The sequence below is a fragment of the Triturus cristatus genome, chromosome 8, assembly GCF_964204655.1.
Source record: "Triturus cristatus chromosome 8, aTriCri1.1, whole genome shotgun sequence".
NCBI classification, from domain to species: Eukaryota; Metazoa; Chordata; class Amphibia; order Caudata; family Salamandridae; genus Triturus; species Triturus cristatus.
Genome location: NC_140591.1, coordinates 1,277,100,615 through 1,277,119,920, shown reverse-complemented (window position 1 = coordinate 1,277,119,920; position 19,306 = coordinate 1,277,100,615).

Below are 19,306 nucleotides of genomic sequence, written 5' to 3'. Positions count from 1 at the left end.
GGGTTGTGTGCTCGTATTTGTATTTTTCCCCATATAGGTTTAAATCTCCCAGGAAAATCAGATCACAAGAGTAGATGAGCTGATCCATGATCTTGTCAAGGAAACCTTTATTAAAAATCTTTTCTCTGCCAGGCCAATTTAGCCTTAGTGGTTTAGGTGCTGGGTTGATAATCCGCACAGGGAGGAACTGGAACAAGGAGGAGTTAAGTGAGCTTACCAGTTTGCATTTAAGGCACTTGTTATGGTCAAAGGACCCCAATCAAGTTTTTTCTGCTCTACCGAGGTGGAGGTTACTGTATCCTAGTAGTACATTAGCGATATGGAAACTGAGGTTTCTCTGAGTGCAGTAGCAAAAATGCCATGGTCTAGGATGGGGCAGATACAGAAGTTGAACTAGAGGGTATAGGTATCACCACTGCAGCAGGTGCAGTGGTACGAGGGTCCAAGGCTGTGGGGTCCCTCTGCACCCCGACTGTAGCTTTTCTGTTTGTGGCTAATCATTTCCCTACCTTGCAAACGGGCCTGTGACCTCCTTGTTACACCACTGGTAGGATGGTAGTCAGTGGATTCAAGTGTGGTGCTTATCATGCTTCTACATGGGCAGACTGACCTTTGTGTTTAATGCTGTAGATTGTGGTGATAGGATGTGTTGTGAGATCTGTGGTCAGAGAGTATCTGTGTGTGGGGTGGATTAGAGTATATTTGAATGCTGTGAAGTACTGATGTTTGTGTGGCTCTTTAGGAGTAGCTGTGTCAAGCAAAGTGTAACAAGGTGTACAGTGCTGTGGAAGAGAGACGGGGAGTGTGGTTTGCAGGCTTTGTATCACATTAAATGTGTGATCAAGCTTTCCTTTGATATGGAGCAGTTCATTTTGGGTTGTGATAAGAGCTTTATACTCTAGACTGCAGCAAGTGACTATAATCAGGCATGAGGCAAGTGAATGCATCTAATGAGAATCATGTGTATGGGTAGTTGCCGGAAATGACCATCTTTTGGGTGTTATACTGGCTTGACTGTGCACTTTATCCTTGCATACGAGCAGTAAAGTGTCTGTGCTCCTTCTTTCAACATGATGAAATTGTCATATCCCAATTGGTATGCTATAGAAAATAAAGCTATAATTTAACATTTAAAGTCTCCAGTATATGGTACAAAGCTAAATGTCACTAGTGGACTGCAGCACCCGTTGTGCCACCCACTGTAGTTACAGTGCAAACATGACTACAGGCCTTCCACGTTTAGCCTAGCTGAGCGGTTTTAAATTGCAAATTTAACCTGTCAAATGAACCCCTTTTTAACATGTCTAAATCGTCCTTGAAAATATTAATAAGGCACCCCGAGTAGGCCTTATTGGCCCTAAAGCAGGGTGCTTGGTATTTAAAAGTAGGACAAGCAAAGGCAATTTCGTCAGGGCGCGAGGTTTGTTAGTCGCCTCGCTGTACAGTGAACTTTGTGATGCGGACTGGCATGTGGGAGCCAAGGGCATTTGCACCAGCTGCCACCATATCACCCGGGGTTGTATTTATCGCAGTTACCCCTATTTTAAAGCACTTCTGTTGCTTTTTGTTGTGCCGCATCAACGAGCTTGGAGCTCTGATTTCAGCATTCCCTCCACAGTTTGCACCCGGAGGGGGGTAAAGCTTTCTTTACCATAGGAGTGTGACTGGCCTGATAGCTATGCAAGAAGGTGTGGTGCACTAATTTCCTACCTGTCCTGATGCCATTGGGCCTCAGGGCAGTAGGTGGCATCTCCCAGGTCTGAGGGAAGTCAGGGTGCATATGAAAGGCAGCAGGGGGTTTGAAGTCCCTAGCCTTGGTATGTAGATTCATTGCCATCCTGCTGGAGGAGGTGTGAACACCTTCCTCTGGAGCAGTCATTGTTTCTGGCCTCAGAGAGTGTGGGCTCTCACCTGCAGGAGTTAAGAAACCTGTCTGTGGTGGCAGGCTGGACGATACCAGTCAGCCAGCACATTAAGAGACTGATAGGTTTTCAGGCGGCACCTCTAAGGTGCCCTCTGGCCGCATATTTTAATAAATTCACTCCTGGCATCAGTATGAATTTATGAAGGCAAGGTGTTTCATACCAAACACTGTAGGTTTCAGTGAAGCCATCATGTAGCTGGGGAACTCATAATGACCAGTGCCCGGTACATATACTGAATATGGTTTCTCTGTTCACTTGAACTGAACTAGGCAGCAGAGGGACATATTTGCTCATGCAGATATGTCCTCACATGTAATATAATTCATCCTGCCTAAGGGCTATAAGACCTTCTGTTGGAGTAACTTACATATATTGCATGCAGTGTCTGTGGGCATGGCACCCAGGGTATGTGACATTTCGTGTTTTCACATTCATCTGCACTATTTCACGCAGCCTGCAATGGCAGTCTGCATGAGTGTGGTGGTGGGTCCCTTAGGGTGGCACAAAACATGCTGCAGCCCCTCTTTAGTACCCTTGCCATAGGTACCAGGGGTATCACTTACTAGGGATTAACAGAGGTGCGAAAGGGCTTGCCAGTTAGGGAACTATTGAACAGTTACCTCGTTTTAGGGAAAGAACACTGGCAATAGGGACCTGGTTAGCAGAAACCCAGTGCACTTCAGTCAAAATTGCATGAAACACCAGGCAAAAAGTGGGGATGACCATGTCAAAAGGGGCTCTTTCCTACATCTCTGTTCCATGTTTAGCATTACACTTTCAATTTCTGTCCCCTGTAGTACTTGCTTCTTCAAAGACTTCCAAGACTCCTCTCACTGGACACTTCATGTCATATGGTACAAACCTGCATCTCCGTGTTGACGCCTGGGGCATTGGATGCTACCAGTTGGGAACATTGTACTAAACTTTTTAGGAGTTAGGTATGCCCTATGTACAATGTTAAGTTGCAAGAGTCTAAATCGAGTATTCCTAGATACACCAGGTGTATATTGTGGCAGTTGGCACCATTCCTCATCATTAAGGTCCCTACGCAAGTCTGTTCACCTTTACTTCACAATATACTTCCACCCAGCATTATGTACGTTTCCATAGGAGACTGTAAAGTAGTGTTACAGTTTCACTAGCTACCACAATTATGAATATGACAAGTAGTATAGTAGTACAGATCCTTGACTGCAGAGCCTCCCCAATGACTGCACAGGTTCTTTCTGAATCAGGCCCTCTGTGCAGTTGTGCGCAGCCACATAATATAGTCTAAAGTCTGGGACATTAAAGCCACCCTCCTCCAGCTGACGTTTTGGCAGGTTCACCTTGTTCCTGTCTGTGCTCCAAATCAGGGAGCTCAAGATAGAATCAGTTGCCTGAAGAATGCATCCTGCAGAAACACAGGTAAGTTAATAAAGTAGTAAAAAACGTAGCAGCGTAATCATCTTGGCCAACAATATCCTGCTCAATTCCCATTGAAGACCCTGATAGTAAAACTGCCCGTCAGGTCCAACGGGATTGGGTTTATCGGGGAAAATGCAAGACTTCATCCAATTAGCCCTTAATCCTGACACCTCACTAAAGGTCTGTACTACTGCCAACATTGGTGGCAAATCTGATGTAACACGCCTAACAAAGCAGTATATTGTCTGAGTATAGTGACATAATATGTGTGGTGTCCTATATCACATCTTATTCCATTAGCTATGCCCACCATCGCCATAGAAAAAATAAAGGCTGAGAAAGCATACATGGTGAGTCCACTTCTTTATCAGGTATGAATGTCACACCGTTCACCCTCTCTTAAAGCATGCAAGTTGTTGAGCAAATATGATAGCAGAATGTCAGAGGACAGGCCTATTATCATGTAATGGGTTGCTGACTGTGCAAATAGATCAAATTCTATTGTGCCAAAGTCTTTTTTCAGATCCCTTATGACCACTACCGGTCTTGATATGGTACATGAGGTCATGTGCAGGTTTTGAGAGATTTATCCCTTTTCTTGGTGAGTCTGGTAGGAGCAGTGTATACCTCTACTAGCCTCAGGGCTAGCTACTTCATGTAGCTCATGTAAATATCTGCTGATAGTCTATTGGCTACAGGGATTTTGCCCCGGGCTAACTCAATTATCAGTTTTATTAACCCTTGAACACTTAATACAGCCTATAGAGCTCCCATTAAGGTTGGAGTTAAGGACCCCATTCCAGACGTTCTACAAAGTTTTCCAGAGCCAAGACAGAAACCTCGGTACTTTCCTCACACCAACTCGAGAAATAATCAAAGGAAACTTGATAAATACCCTTTTGGGTTTATATCACCTGCCCTTCTGTAGACCGTATTCTAGTGTTTTGTCTCCCTCTGGCTTTCGGTTTGGTCAATCAGGCCTGTAGCCTCCTGGATTTATCCCCTTTACTACGCTTTTTTGTCTTGTATTTTTTACCTCTGCAATCCTTCCATTACGATGGCAGTGGCATGTTCCCATTCCCGGGGGCTGTCTAGTGCTGTCATTTGCCTCAAATTCTTTCCTGCCTCTCTATGTCATCCTAATGATGTTCCCTTGATCACCATCTTGAAAGACTACCCTTCTACCAATCCATCAGAGGATGTCCCGATGTTCTCTGTGAAATAGTGCCAAATCTCTTCACTCATAGGGTCCCTAAACATAGAGTCCTCCTGTGAAGCAGATTGAAGTCTCTCAGTAGAGACTGCTTATCTGGGTCTGCCTCTCCCAATTCCCAAAAGGAGGGGATCATGGCCAGAGGAGGACATTATAGACTTATGGCCCTGAAGAAGCCATCTTGGATGAGTGTTTTTATATTTAAAAAAAAAAAAGAAAAAACTGAGATATGAGATACACTCTTTGTATTCATTCCCCTCACTTTTGAAGTTGTGAACACCTTAGGAACTTATACTCTTGTAAGGCGGGAACCCTTACTATATTCAGAACAGGTGACAGTATGGAAACCGCTTCCTACCACTAATTCACCTATGAATGACCTTTAATTACCTACAACCACGTGTTGCAGCATAAGATGGAATGAAAATATTCAATTTCTTGCATTCTGAATATTAGACCAGACAGCCTTAGGGTGGTCTTCCCCCAAACTTGATTGATGTAGGAAGCTCGCTCTGTATATACTATACCAAAGTAAGTGGCCTGAAGCGTGAAGATGGTGGTCGCACTCTAAGAGTGCTCCGGACCCCTCTGTCATCCGCTTCTCATCCTAAAGCCTGCGGCTGCCATCCGTACCCTCTACCCGCACATCGAGAGTCCCCGGAGAGGAAACACGCACCAGTGACTCCGGATTGTTGATTCCGGGCACCTGGCGCCTGCTTCGGCTCTGGATCCATCGAGGCCCTCGGGCTGCAACATTGTTGCCTCCACCTCGATCCGCCGCTGATTTGGGCGCACCTCATCATGGAGTGACTGTCGGCGGGGCGGCTCCTGTTCAGTTGGGGACCCCGCGCGGCGGGTCGCTTGTCCCTGGGGGTTCCCCGCGGCCTGCGAGCCTGGCGGGCCCTGCAGCAGACTGCGACCCGGCCCCTGAGGAACCAGCCTCTGTCCTGGTGGCGGCTTGCGGAGGAGCCGCGTTCCAGAGCAGCCAGACACCTCACTTGAGGCCATACCATCCGGCTGGTACCGGCGGCTGAGACCGGCTCCGGCTCCCATAGAGCGGTGACACCCGGTGGGTGGGGACGGGACTGGTGATCAGTTGTCAAGTCGGGCAGCAGTGCGGGACGATGCTGCTCAGGCTTCTCGCGCTCTCCCACCCCCACTTCCTGGTACTGTGATGTGTGAGGGCCTGTCCTGACCGCTGTGACTAGGGTGACCCACTGTGCCCGAGGCCAGTCCTGTCCGGAGGTGGTGGATTCGCTCAGTGGGGCGGTGAGGGACCGATCGGCTGTGCACATCGGGCAGCAGGCATCCCGAGTGGGACTCCCCAGCCCTTCCCCCCCTCCTCTTCAAACACCGGCCTGTACTTCCCCGGCCCCCGCACTGGGTGTCCCCGGGGCCGGGTGGATTGGATACTCTAGTGGCTGTGCGGCTGAAGTGGAGTGTGGTCTTCCAGGTGCCCCAGGCTCACCGTCCCCCTGCTCCTGTGGCTGTCTGGGACTGGCTGGTGCCGGGGCCTAGGTGGACTGGTGGACTGACCTGCGTGTGTCGTCTGTGCTGGTGGGAGACCTGGTTCCCACAACCCTGTCCTGGACCTGGCAGAGGTGGAGCAACCTCTCTCCTCTCTCTCGGCCGCTATTTCGAGTGGCGACGTACAGCGCAACGTCCACCCGGAGCCTCTCCGATCTCCCCCGAGCTGATTTCTCCTGGGTGCATTCCTCAGGCTGACTGGTAACATCCCTCCTGGGGTGCCCTACCAGCGGAGGGATACCCCCTGTATCCTGTGGCATCTGGCAGGCGTGATGGTGGAGGTGGGCCACCAAGATACCGCAGCAGCGGCGTCCAGTATGTGACGTGAGCCGCCAGAGCAGAGGGCGGAATCGGCTGCTTTGATCGAGCAGCGTGGGGCCCGAGAGCAGAGCACCCTCCACCGCATATCCTCCGAAAGTGTCTCCCCCATGCTGTGCTGGCCTCCAGACACTTACCTTCTCAACGGCCTCGCATTACCTCTGCCTGGCGCCCTGACTAGGTGGGCGCTCTCCATTCTTTAGGTGGGGGAGTTCAGCACACCTTTGAGAGGAAAAGGAAAAGGAAAAAGTGAAAAAGGGATTAAGGAGCCAAAACAAAGCCTCATAATCAATATCTCTTCTAAGACTTTCACCACAACACAGGAATCTGTCCTAAATAAAGGAATGTAATTTGTCCCCACTTACAACAGTATACCTCTGGAGAACGAAGTGGCATTTTTAAAATTTATGAGAACCTTGAGTCTTCGGAATTGTTTTACTAACGTAATCCCTATTACCACGGAACCGCCAACAACAAAGTTCAAACCCAAAAGTTTATTTATGGCTCAGGTATCTCATAAAATCCTGGACACTTTTGAAATTTTTGTAAAAAAGGAACTTGGAAAGTTAAATTACACAAAAGCAAAAAGAACTCGTAAGAATTTTAACAGGAGAGAATTCAGCATTTTGCAAAAGTTAGCTTGTGATGAAGAGGTGATTTTCCAAAAAGCTGATAAAGGTGGAGGCCTAGTAATGATGGATAGAAGCATGTATAACAACAAGGTTAATGAACATGTCCACAACACTGACACCTATGAAAGACTTGAGAATGACCCGACATTAGAAATATCTAATCATTTGAAGATGATATTATCAAAAGCAGTGGAAATCAACTGTATCACTGAAACAACCTAACAATATTTGACAATACTACACCCGCGCAGACCGAAAATATATATGCTCCCTAAAGCGCATAAAAATTTGCAAGATCCTCCATATTGACCCATTGTATCAGAGTGTGGGTCAATTGATAATCCTGGGAAATACATTGATGCAAGACAACTGATTTCTTGAGAAAAGTACAACTACTGCCAGAGGAAGGCAGAGAAAATTGGATACTGTGTACCATTGATGTGGTCGCATTATACACGTCGATACCCCATGCACAAGGCATTGAAGCTGTAGAGTGGGCATTATTGCGAGAAAGCGATGAAAACATTCCAACATTTTTCATCTTGGAATTGTTGGAGTTTTGCTTAAAGCACAGTTATTTTGAATGGCACATACAGTTCTACTTACAACTGAACGGTACATTCATGGGGTTCCCGGGGGCCCCAGTATACGTGAATACCTTCATGGCAAGGTTTGAAAATGATTACATTTTAACAAATTCCACATGGATGGATGGACTAGTCTTTTTATCGTTTTATTAAAACATAGAAGCCTTACTTGAGAACATTAGATCATCAAACACGCATGATGCAAGAATTCAATTTAACCACATGATTAAAAAAAGTGGACTGGCATTCCTAGACGTTTGGATTGAGATTAAGGAGGAACAAATCTGCACACAACTTTTTATGTTTAAAACGTTTTTATTGAAACAAAACAAACCATGGGGGAGGGGGATAGGAGGTTAGGATACATAGAATACAATCAAAGAAAAAGGGTGCAACTCCAGAGGGTTGGCAATGGATAGCTCGGTGGGCCAGGGGAAAAACACAGTAAATGCAAGGCTAGAAATGCAATCTGTGGAATCCCCGCATGCATATCCGACACCCCAAATCTAAGCAATGAAAGCCAGCAGCAACTCAACAAAGCACAATCCCCCCCTCCCCATCCCCCATCCCCCCAGTAACGAAAAAACAACACCCCACTCCCCCCGTCCTATGGTCCCGCACCAGATTAATCCTCACCAAGACGCCCCGCACCCCCCCCCACCCCCCGGGAGGCCCCCGTCTCACATGTGAACTAGTCCGCTGGGGTCACCGGCGGCGTCAACCTAAGAAGCCTAAGATACCTCGGGCAGGTGAGCTCCCGGAATTCAGTGGACAGCAGCGCTAGAAAGGGTTGCCACAGCTCTTCAAATTGGTCTATCTCCCCCGCAACCGTAAGCGAGAGCTTCTCCATCCCCAGCACATGCCAAAGCCTATGCAACCAACCCGTGATGGAGGGGACGGTGGCGGTGCGCCAGTGGATAAGAATGTTCTGAACCGCAGACCCCAGCGCAATCGCGATCTGCCTACCCCTGCGGGACTTCAGTGGGTACATTAGGTCATTGGGGAGGCCCAGCAGGACATACGCCGGGAGGCGCGGCAGCTCTATCCCAAAGTGCTTATCCACCTCGTCCAAAACTTCCTTCCAGTAGGCGGTCAGCGCTGGGCAATCCCAAAGAATGTGTGAGAGGGTACCTTCCTGCCCGCAGCCCCGCCAGCACCCCTTGTCAGTGTGTTTATGCATTTCATACAGTCTCTCCGGGGTGTAGTACCAATATGTGGACACCTTAGTAAAGGTCTCCGTAAGGCCCGTGTGGTATGCAGAGTGCCGCGCCCGATACGCAATTTTGTCCCATTCCTTGTGGCTGAGTGTCCTACCCAATTCCCTGTGCCAGCGCTCCCTCCCCGGGTTGTAATAGTGAAACGGCGGGGGTTGTAGGTTGCACACAACTTTTTAAAAAACCTACAGATCGCAACAGTGCTTTGCTGTTCCAAAGTTTTCATCCATCATCACTAATAATGAATTAATGAAATTCTATTTGTATAGAGCATGGCTACCCTAAGTCCTCCCAGCGCTGCTCAAAAGAAGGACAGAGAAAAGAACAGAGGCCGTGCTGCTACAGAAGCATCTTGAAAAGGTGGGTTTTCAAGAGACTCCGGAAAGCCAAGAGATTATTATTCTCTCGAAGAGTGAGGGGGAGAGTGTTCCAGATTTTAGCGGCATTAAATGAGAATGAGCGACCACCCCATCTAGATCTTTGTATTTTCTTGGGGGTGGCCAGGCACAAGGAGCTGGAACGCAAAGTCCTGTGGGAAAGATAGGGGGTGACCAGGGAATGCATGATGACCGGACCAGTTTTCCAGATGGCTTTGTGAGCCAGGCACATAGCTTTAAACTGTATCCTGGCCGAAATAGGCAGCCAATGAAGATTCCTCAGAGCTGGTTTTGCAGACTGCCACCGCGACATCTGGAAGAGCATGTGCGCTGCACAGTTTTGCGTTACTTGCAGTTTGTGGATAGTAAATTGGGGAGCCTCGAGATAAAGGGCATTCCCATAGTCACGGAGAGAGAGAATAAGGGCCTGCACCATAATTCTTCTCGAGGGAAGGAGGGGGATGATTTTCTGCAACATTCTCATCAGTCCATAGCAGGTGGCTGAGAGCTTGGTGGCCTGGTGGTTGAAATCAAGAGAGCTGTCAAGCCACATGCCAAGGCTCTTAATCGGAGTCTTTGGAGGTGGAGCAGGGCCTAAGCGGACCTGCCACAGAGAAACAGGGACAGGGGATGGAGGATTACCCAGGAACATAATCTCCATTTTGTTCCCATTGAGCCTGAGGCAGGAGAGTTCCATCCACTCGGCCACCGCCTCTAGGGAAGGACCTAGGGTGCTAGACGACCCCTCAGAGAGATTTATTGCTACCACTGAGTGTCGTCTGCTTAGACGATAATAAGAAATCTTCCATACTCACAATTACTTAGAACAAGGCGGATTACTTCAGACACAGCGATTTGTGAAGAAACTATTTGTACACAAGAAAAAAACGATATGGAGAGAGGATATCCTATAGAACTGCTATCAGAACATAAACAAAGAACATTGTCACAACCACGTGAGAACTTATTGATTAGACAAACTAAACATGAGAGTAACCGGTTAGTGTTTGTATCCAAATATTCAACAGTATCTAGCGATATCAAAGGAATCATACACAAACGATAGAAATTATTAGAAGAAGAGTTTCATGGATTATTTTGTAATAAACCACTTTTCGCATTCACACGTGGGAAGAATTTGAAAGAAATTTTGTCTAAAGATGCATCCAAGAAACCAACGACAATTGGAGGCACTACTAAACGCCATAACTGTGTCCACTGTAATAATGTCATATTAGGAGGTATACTGACCCATCCTTTGACAGGGGAAAAGATTAAATTGACACATTCGACAGATTGCAATTCATCTAATGTAGTGTATATCATTAAATGTCCTTGTGGATTAATATACGTAGGAAAAACGGAAAGGAAGATTAAAATCAGATTAACTGAACATAAAAGCACCATAAGTAATAAAAATCAGAATTCTAGTGTAGCGAGACATTGGGTAGAACACAGTCATACCATAGCACAATAAAAATTTCAGATTATTGAGCAAGCACCTAAAAACAAGGGCATAGATAATGCCAAGAGACTTTTACAAAGAGAAGCTTATTGGATAAAAAAATTGAATTCTCTCACACCAACAGACCTCAATAATACATTTGAGATGTCATGTTTCTTATAATATATAAAATGAACATTGATCATGCATACTAGAGAGAGTAGTGATTAAAAACATATTGGCACTTATGCTCAGGTTATATGAGTTTACATCTGTTGTCATTTTATAAAATGTTGTATTCTTCTTTTGCAAAAAATGTTGTATTGTTTTCAACATATTTTTTCTTTTCAAAAGAACTTTATTGACACAAGACTATTAGTCGACAGACTGCATTAAAATCATACATGAGCTCGTGTGTGACAAACTGACTTGGGACGGACTTGTGAAAGTGACTAGAGGAGTTGTTGCGTTGTTATTTTGCTCATGGAGCACAGGAGGAGCGAATTTAGAATGATTGACATGCATTCATTTGTGAATATCGGAAATTACACACTCCAAGATGGCGCTGGGTTTCAGGTTGGATAGTAATCTTGCGAGATCACGTTTTGCAGTGTATATTTTGCACAGCGGAATCACGTACTCAGTGAAGTCACTGCGGCGGAGTTTTGGCTTATCATCATTGAGGACATTTGGTAAGATTGTGTGGGGGAGCATTTACAGTGTCGAGGCATTTTTGTTTACGGCGCTTCAGGATAGATAACCAATGTTTTCGTATTGGTTACAGATACGAAAGCGGATTTTGACTACAACTTTGGAAATCCACAAGTATTTTTTTTCACACATGGCATGGCAGGTGAATACATCTAGTCAGCCAATTTATTCGTGAGCATGATTTAGGTGTTTTATTTCATAGGAGGAAGACGACCGGCGTGTCGGTGTTACTAACGTTCACGCTGCTCGAGGAGCACATTTTCGTGAGTGCATATTTAGTTTCAATAAGCAATGCGGTACTTGGGTATTTTGTGACAGCACATTAGTGGGATTTGCAGTTGTGATTTTGGAAGTTTTTGTTTTGATTTAATTATGACATTGGACTCAGTATGAGGCGGACATAATAAGTTATTGACTTGATATGAATACTACTGTGCAACTGACCATTATTAAGCATGAGACTTTGACATGATACGCATGTTTTCCTGACAGGTGGTTCCCCTGACGAAGGGACTTTTCGTCCCGAAATGCATTGGGTGAAGATCCACAAGCATTTATCCTTTGGAAATTGTATTGTTAAATATATTTAGTGATTGAGGAAATTAAATGTATAATGAACAGACAAATGTTTTTGTGATGATTATTTGATGAATCACAAATAGTATATGATTAAATACTATTTTGGAAAATCATGTTTAATTTTGTTAATTTGAGAGGTAACTGAAGTATACCATTTAGGCTGTGCATGCTAGTGTCCAGGTTATTGAACACTTGGCCTCTAATTTAAACGCTTTCCATCCTTGCCCACAGCGCCGACACTTGGTTCCCGCTCTGAGGGGCCCAGCTGGGGATCGGCGCTGGCGACCCCCCTGTCCAGGGGCCATCAACCCTGCTCTGCGGCCCTTGACCTCGGTGAATTCCCGCACTATCGCTTGGGGCGCCTGACTGCCTAGGGCTGCTGTGGCCCTCGCGCCCATCTTTCTCGGATCCGGAGCCCTTGCCCCCCGGAGCCCATGCTGGGGCGAGCCTTGGCATCCACCATGGGAAGAGACCGGACCACCAAATCCACGACCGCCCCAACGCAAACAAAGATTGACCCGTTCACCACCTTTGAGCATGACCCCCTTGGCCAAGGTGATGGCACCCGCCCTTCTGGGTAAAGACTTAACTGCCATCCTGCAGGCGATCAGCGCATCGCAGGCATCGGTGGAGGGGAAGATCGGCGAAGTTAAGGCGGATGTGTCCCTTCTTCGGCAAGACCTCCGCAATGCCACTGCCCGAATTACGGAGGCTGAATCTCGCCTCTCCACGGCGGAGGACAATATCCATCAATTAAAAGAACACGTGGCCAGTCTGCGGTCCCACACAAGGAGCTGCATCGGTGTGCACAGGATGTGGAGAACCAAGCACGCCGTAACAACCTCCGCCTGGTGGGGTTCCCTGAAGGGGTCAAGACAAATCAGGTATCCATCTTCATCGAATCCTGGTTCTCATCATGGATGCCCAAAGACGCACTCTCCGCGTGGTTCGTGGTGGAGAGAGCTCATCGGTCCCTTGCACCAAAACTGCCGCCAGGGGCCCCACCTCATCCCATCATACTTAAAATCCTTAACTTCAAGGACCGAGATGCCATCCTGCACGAGGCGTTCTCTTGGGGGCCCCTCAAGTTCCAGAACCACATCATCATGGTATTCCCTGATTACATCGGGGAAGTGCAAGACCAACGCCGCTCCTATATGGATTTCAAAAAGAAGTTGTGCAACCATGGACTGTAGTACCAGCTCCAGTCCCCGGGCCGCCTCAGCGTCGTTTTTCAGGGAAAAACACAATTCTTGACTCACCTCAAGCGGCCTGGGCATGGTTGACAGAAGAACATCCCTGTCGTCCGCACCTTCGGGCCCTCAGTCCACGAGACCTTGGTCACCTAAGCAACAGTGCCGGAGGCCCATGCTTTCCCGCAGGAGGTGCCAGTCCCAGGCAGAGGCACCTAGATCGTTGAGCCTGGTTGCTCACAGACTCTGAGACTCCTCTAGCCCTTCAGGCTCTCTACCCCACCTCAGGCATCAATTAACTGGCTGCCCAACTAATATTTCTCCGTCGCCAGCTTAACAAGACTTGCCGGCCACAGATTCGGACCTATCCCGCAGCCCAACTCTCTGAAGCTCTTGCGGGCGCGGCCTTGTCTGCGGCCCTCTCCGAGGACATGCCCCCTGCCACTTTATGGGCTGGGAGCCACGACAGACCTATTGCTTTACTTTGTTGTTTTTCTGCCGAGACACAGTGCTAGAGCAGAGTTTTCAGTTTGAAAATTAACTGGGTTTTGAAGCTCTGGCATGCCTATTTGTTATATTAATTTATTAATTATTAATTATTAATTATTTGTCTTGTGTAAGTGTTTATACTAATCAACTCGTTTGTTTTAACAAGAGAGAATTACACGTGGGAATGCATAAGTGTGCTGTTTAATAATAATGTGCGTGTTTACATGTTTAAAGATTGCTGTGTGTTGTTTATTTTTAAGCACAAAACGCTTTTCGAATTAATGCTTTTCTATGTTGCAAGAGCTAGATAATTGCATACACATAAGGGTATTAGTGGGGTTAACACTGTTCAATCACTATGCTGTGGTAACGTTATTTTTGTCTCTTTTAATTAAGATGGTCTATTGTGGCCTATTGTGGCCTAAATAAAGATGGCCGACATGTAGAGCCTGGCCTCGAGTAGAAAACTGTGACGAGAGAGAACCTTGCTGAATATGGTCCTGAAGTCAGCTGACCACAGTCCTTGCTTTGCCTGGTTAAAACTTTCCGTGAGGACAGCAGCAGTTTTGGGCGATCTCCAAATGAAATGAAACGTCCTTGGCAGCTTTGGGAAACAAAGGAGCTTTAAAGAAAGACTCTGAACTATGATTTCATTGCCGAGGAGATGTGGAAACTACAAGATACAAATGTATTTTTTTGGTTCCTGTTCCTGTTCCATTATGTTTATTTTGTGATTTTTCCTGAGCGGAGATTTTCAAATGTAGCGATGCTACATCCTTTCCTTCTCGCTTTGCTCAGAGGTTTGACGGAAGAAGTCAATACAAATTATATTTTCCTTTGTTTAATTCACTATAAGAATTGTTAGCCTAGAGAGGGTTTTTGCCACTTGCCATTTGCCTTTTGCCGCGTTCCGAATCTGCGTTGGTGAGGATCGTTGCTGAGAGGACTTCGTCTTGAGAGACTTTACCGAGAGACTTGTCCTGACCCGTTCTGACATTTAGCTAGAATAGGTAACTATGAGAAAATTATTTATTCTGATTGATTTTCTTTGACTAATTTTAGATAAAGCAATATAATTTTGAATATGGTGTTGGTTATTATTTCTTGTCAATTATTGAGTATCATATTTTGATTATTATTGTATAGATTGTTTAGATTATGTTTAAGGGCAGTCTCAATGACCAGATCTTATCGACCTCGATATAGATGCAGGGTGTTTAGGAGTTTTTCTTTCCACAGGTTATTGCTGGTAGAGTATTTGAGCATATGTTAGTGAAATGGGCCCTAGTGTATGAAGAATGTATGTGCGTGTAACTGTGAGATTACTCTATCCGTGGAAGTAGGGATATTATATACACCCTGATCTCTATCAACAGCATATCCGCATACATAGAGGGGTCCTCCACGCAACCCAAACCGAGCGTTTTAGTTTGGTTTTTGTTGCTGCTGTTGGGCCGACAGATGCTTCTGTTCTCGAAGTATAGGGTGGGGGGAGGGAAACGGCTTGAGATTGTTTTTCCCATGGTTGCTGTTTCTTGTTTTGCTACACCAGCTTTCTCGGGACACACTGATATTCCCTCGTACTGTATACATGGCTTCTTCACAAGCGCTTTCCCGCGCCTGCGCCGGACCCTGCATGTACCCACGACTCTCCGTGGTACGGCGAACCACTATACCGACCACCAGCCACCATGACTGACATACCCATTCCGAGGGCCTCCCTCCACACTCTGAGTCTGTCTAAGAGTCCCTTAACGTTCCAGGACAAACGAATAGAGGTGCTCCTGCTTCAGGAGATGCATCTGATGGGTAACCACTGTCCTTTCTTAGCGCGTTATGGATACAATAGAGTATGGCACTCTGGATTCGCCAGGGGCTCCCGAGGGGTGGCTATCCTCTTGAAGCACACCCTTCCCTTTGTGCTTGCACAAGCTATTCATGACCCTCAGGGAAGGTTCGTGGCCCTCTGCGGTACACTGTGCGGTAATCCCCTCAACCTCGTGTCCATATACTCGCACCCCTCGATGCTCACGAAGACCCTGAAACACTCCACCGCCCTGCTGGCCACCTTGCCCTTGGGGACGACAATTATCGGGGCGACTTTAATGTGGTTTCCACTCCACACCTCGACACAACAGGCCCCCGTATAACTCTGAACTTGTGCAAGCAAAACATTTAACAAATTGGTCCGAATCCCTGGGCCTCTGCGATGCGTGTCGAGTCTGGCACCCTCACATCAAACAGTTCACTCATACCTCTGCAGCACACCATACGCAGGCGCGCATAGATGCAAACTTTGTCCCACCCACTGACTGCCACACGATTTAAGACGTCCGTATACTCCCCAGGGGTATCTCCGACCATTCCACGATGCTCCTTAGTACGGGGGCTCTCTCCCCTCAACGCGTCCAACATGGCGAATGAACGCTTGGTTCCTGCAAGATAAGGAATTTAGAAAGGTGGTGGGGGCAGAGCTCAAACAGTACTTCCTGACCAATGATGGATCGTTTCCCTCCCCGGGTACCCTTTGGGAGGCGGGCAAGGTCACCACCGTGGCTTTGCTAAGGGCCAACTCAAGCGCCAGCGGCAGGCCCAGCTGCAGCAGATCACTTCACGAGAGGTGCAAGCGCTACGCCTCGAGCAATCCCCTCCTACTGATGGCGACACTTCCCGAGAAAGGCAACTTGCTCACCTTCGGGCCGAAATCAGGCAACTTTCATTGGATGCCGCCAAACTCCTCGGGAGATCCTCCGTAGCGAGAGTGTATGGCTGGGGTGACAAGAACGGCACGATTCTCCACAGACTGGCTGTTAGAATCCGGGGTCTCTGGTTGGCGCAGGTATGCACTTGCGACAAGCAGGGACCCTTTCCTCTAAGTCAGGGCAAAGGATTACTCGTGACAAATAACCCCTGCTCACCCTCTAGGTAACGTGGCGCGAGCAGTCAGGCTAAATCCCAGAGTACATAAGGTTAAGCATTTATGGTATCCCACACCAATCACCAACCCACCACACAGAGACACAAGACTGTATTTATAAAAATAAAGTTCTTTATGTAAAGTTCTTTAAGCAGGCTTCAGAATACAGTGTTTCACTTTCAAATGAGGTTCCAGTTACTTGTTATCCCTTTTCAGGAGGCCACAGTTCTTAAAATGGTTACTTCTGGTGCAATCTGCACTTTCTGGGGGTCTGTGCGCTTCGTAGGGCCCTCCGTACCCTTCGTACCAATGTTAGAACGCTTCGTGCCGTTTCTCACGCTTCCCGCGTGAGCATGCGTACTGGGACTCAAGCCGTATGGGCCGTACCTTCGTAGGTACGCGTCGTACGAGTCTGGTACACCTCTTGCCACCCCTCACGCTTCCCACGTGATCCGCGACTAGTTATCTAAAAGCTGTACGGGCCGTACCTTCATCGGTGCGCTCCGTACAGGGTCGTACGGTCCGTATGGATGGCGGGACGGGGCGCACAGTACCTTGTATCTTGGCAAGGAGTTCGGGGCAGCCACAGCAGTCCTTGGCAGGGGCGTCCTGCGTTGCTTTGCAGTCCAGCTGGTCAGTGGATGGCGATGCTTCGTGGGGCACCTCAGGACGTCACAGCACACCTCGATGTTTGGAAACAGGAGGGGCAGCTCGGGGGTGATTTTTCAGCGCGCAGCGCTGTCGGCATCGGCCAGGATCGGCGAACCAGTGCGCCGTCGTTCCTCACAGTGGTCTCTACGGCCTGGGGTCGCAGAGGCTCGGCGCTTGGACACAGGCAGTCTCTCCTTACGTTGCGAGCTCCGGCTCGAGGGGGCAGTTGTTCACTTTACTCAGGCCAGGCAGGGCAGGTCTTCACAGTGTTCACAGCAGCACATTCGATCAGGGGGCACACAGGTTTTCTGGGGTCAGCGTTAGCAATCCACCCACAGCAGCTTCCTCTTCTTCCAGGGAGGGGTAGCGCCCACTGTTCCTGGGGCGCAGTTCAGGGGGCAAGTTCACAAGCAAGCCCTTGGAGATTGTTTTTAAAGCACAAGTTGAATTCAAAGTATCACAGTCTTTTCTTTCTCTCCTTCTTGCAGCAAGGCACCCACCACAGGCCAGTCTCAGCCTTAGAGACAGTACTCCTCCATGCAGCTTTCCCAGGTCCCTCTCTTCGGGCAGAGGTTCTTCTTGGCATAAACAGGATCCAATTTCTTAGGAGCAGGGCTCCTTTTATACACAGTTTCTTTTGTTCTTTGTGGCCAGGGGGCCTGTGCCTGGCTCAGTCTGGTTTTGGAGCACTTTGTTGTGGTGACTCTGCTCTTTCCTTTCAGTGCACAGGGCAGAGACATCAGCCGCGCCACAGGGGGCGGAGCCAGCATTGTGGTGGAAAAGCACAAGCCTATTCAGAGTCAAGGTGTACTCCTCCCACCCATCCTGGTGTAATCTCTCTACCCACCACCTGGCAGCCAGCCTGTCTCCTGGAATTCCCCAGCCCTGCCCCTCACTGAACCTAGGCAGCACACACACAGCAGAGGTGGACTGAAATGGCTTAGGCAAGTAAATACTAACCCTGGGCGTAGTTCGCGAAGTAGCACTTCGCGAAGCTACACAAAGTGAAGTTCGCACTACGCGAGCTACGCGTAACACTTCGCGAACTGCGTAGTACCTTGTTCGCACTGTGCCAGATGTCGTTTTCAATGATTGCACAGTGCGGACAAGCAACCGGCAATGTGCATTCATTGAAAATGGCATCTTGCACAGTGCGAGCTGTAGTTTTCTGCTGCTCGAGTAGAGTTTTTACTCGAGCGGCAGCTTTCTCAACGCGAACTGATAGTTTCTCATCGCGAGCGGTCGCGAGCATACGCGACCACTCGCAATGAGAAACCTGACCTCCTCGCGTTGGGAATCTCGCCGGGAGGTTTATTTTCTATGCTCGCGATCGCCAACTTGATGTTGCTGATCGCGAACAAGGAAAAAGTCTCGCCGGGATGTCATTTTGCTTGCTCGCAGTCGCCAACTTGACGTTGAGGACCGCGAGCAAGCAAAAAATGACCGCAGCACTACGCAACACTACGCTACGCTTGTTCGCACTGTGCTACGTGCAGTTGGCGTAGCGCGAACTTCGCAAACTACGCGAGCGTAGCGTAGTGCTTTGCCCAGGCTTAGTAAATACTAACTTTCTAAAAGTAGTATTTACAAACGCAGGATATTAAAATAAACTTTACTAAAAGAAGTATTTTATTATTCTGAGTTCAGGCATACTAAACTTGACTTTCTACCATGCTCTCTGAGTCAGCTGGGATTATAGAGTGTAATAATTCCAGCAGCCCATTCTGGCCTATGGAGAGCAGGTAGCCTTCAATAGTGAAAACCGAAAATGGCTGTAATTCACTATTAGGACATGCCACACACATCAGGGCATGTCCTACCATATGCCTACAATGCACCCTTCCCTGGGGCTTACCATAGGGGTGACTCATATGCAGTTAAGGGAAGGTTTAGGGACTGGCAAGTAGGTGCACTTGCGCAGTCAGCATGACAGTACCAGACTGCACGCAGGTTCTGCAATGGCAGACCCTAGACACATTTTACTAGGCCGCTTCTGTGGGTGGCACAACCCGTGCTGCAAGCCCACCAGCAGCATTTGTATTTACAAGCCCTGGCACTCCTGGTGCACTTTACTAGGGGCTGATAGTAAACCAAATAAGCCAAACATGGACACCAATCAATG